We start from the raw sequence: 1,995 nt of genomic DNA, 5'->3' as shown, positions 1-1,995 counted from the left end.
CGTCTCTACTAAAAATAGAAAGAAATTAATCAGACAGCTAAAAATACTTAGAAAAAATTAGCCGGGCATGGTGGCGCACGCCTATAGTCCCAGCTACTCTGGAGGCTGAGGCAGTAGGATCGCTTGAGCCCAGGAGTGTGAGGTTGCTGTGAGCTAGGCTGAAGCCACGGCACTCTAGCCCGGGCAATAGAGTGAGACTCTGTCTCAAAAAAAAAAGAAATAACAGTAAAGGGACCAGCAGCCACTCTCGTGACATCAGCGCTCACCACACGCCAGGCACCGTTCTGGGCACTTCTTTCCATGCAAGAGCTCACTTACCTATTGCTGCAAACGCTGGAGGTGGGTGCTGCGATCCTCCCCATTTTGCAGAGGGAGTCACTGAGGCAGAGAGAGCTTCAGTTGCTCTTCCAGACGGTCTGCGTCCTCCAAAGCCTGCTCTTCAGCCTCCGAGCTCCACCACCCGCAGCAGAGAGGACTTTCGGGGTGCCGGGAGCTCCAGGAGAGGGTGGGAGGACAGGGGCAGAGGAACGGGGCCCTGGTGGGGATCACTGAACGCAGGCTGGTGCCCTCCGCTCCCGACTCAGATGGGGCCCGGGGAGGGCGGGCCAGCGTCAGCACGCCCAGAAAGAGCAGGTGGCCCTAATCCCAGCGAATGATGACCAGCTGCTTGGAGGCCCGGGTGGGCGGTGAAGAGGGCGGTTGTGGCTGTGTTCAGATGCACCAGAGTTGGTTTTCATCAGGTGCGGTAAGACCTGCAGACACAGAAATGATCGTCACGAAGAACATTTTGTTTTGCTTTGAAAGAAACTTAATTTTGCAGAGCAGTTTTAGGTTCACCCCAAAATTGAACAGAAGGCGCAGAAAGTCCTAAGATACCCCCTACTCCCCCGACACACATGCAAGCCTCCCCCCACTGTCAGCGTCCCCCACAGAGCGGGGCATTTGTTATAATCGGTGAACCTGTATGGCTGTGTCATTGTCCCCAAGAATCCACAGTCGACATTACGGCGCACTCTTGGTGCTGTGCGTTCCGTGTCTGGGCAAATGTGCGATGACATGAACCCACCATTATAGGACCATACAGAGAAGTTTCACTGCCCTAAAAATCCCCTGTGCTCTGCTCCCTCCCTCCCCCAACCCCTGATGGTTTTACTGTCTCCACAGTTTTGCCTTTTCCAGAATGTTCTACAGCTGGAATCATATAGTATGTAGCCTTTCCACATTGGCTTCTTTCACTTAGTAATATCCATGTCTTTCCATAGCTTGAGAGCTCATTTCTTTTATTTAATTTTTTTTTTTTTTAGTGATGGGATCTTGCTATGTTGCCCAGGCTGGTCTCAAACTCCTGGGCTCAAGCCATCCTCCCACCCTGGCCTCCCAAGTAGCTGGGACCATGCCTAGCAATAGCTCATTTCTTTTTAGAGGCAAATACTATTGCTCTGTCTGGATGTAGCACCGTTTGTTTATCCATTTACCCGCCAGAGGACATCCCAGCTGCTTCCAAATTTTCAAATGCCAAAAGTCCCCTGGTCCTGGGGCTTTTAGATTTTATTGTAGAGCTCTGAGGGTGCCACTTCTCAAACCCCAGTTTGAGAAGCACATCCCTCAGGCGGGGCTTACCCCAAATCCGTCTCTTTTTTCCCATTTTATTTATTCCAGTCCATTCATTCATTCATTCATTCATTTTTCTCCCATGCCTTCCAGGCGCCAGGCATTGTGCTGGGGTCTTAGAGATTCCATCTGGTCCCCGCAAAGCCACGCAGGGAAAGCGGCAGTGCCCCACAGCCGGGGCGGGCTCTCAGGGCTTACGCTCCACGGGGCCCACCGTGGCTATCGCGTGTCCCAGCCCTCTGGGTCACCGCGTTGGGATCCAGGCCCCGCACAGCTGCCAGACCTCTCCCCGTGTGGGTGTTCACTGTGTCCGGGCTCTGAGCGGCCCCCACTGACCTGGGGCCACGTCTCTGTCTCTCCTCTGCAGTCCACGCTCATTTCAGT

At 53.5% G+C, this 1,995-nt stretch overlaps 1 protein-coding gene across 1 annotated transcript in view; it reads left to right on the top strand.

The window, feature by feature from the left end:
* CATSPERD (catsper channel auxiliary subunit delta) overlaps positions 1-1,995 on the top strand; it is a 58,058-nt gene that overhangs the window by 41,259 nt on the left and 14,804 nt on the right. The gene's annotated exons all lie outside the window — the stretch shown is intronic.

This window comes from Propithecus coquereli, unplaced genomic scaffold, assembly GCF_000956105.1.
Source record: "Propithecus coquereli isolate 6110/MARCELLA unplaced genomic scaffold, Pcoq_1.0 Scaffold241, whole genome shotgun sequence".
Classification (NCBI taxonomy): Eukaryota; Metazoa; Chordata; class Mammalia; order Primates; family Indriidae; genus Propithecus; species Propithecus coquereli.
This window is presented reverse-complemented; position numbering and strand designations above follow the sequence as displayed.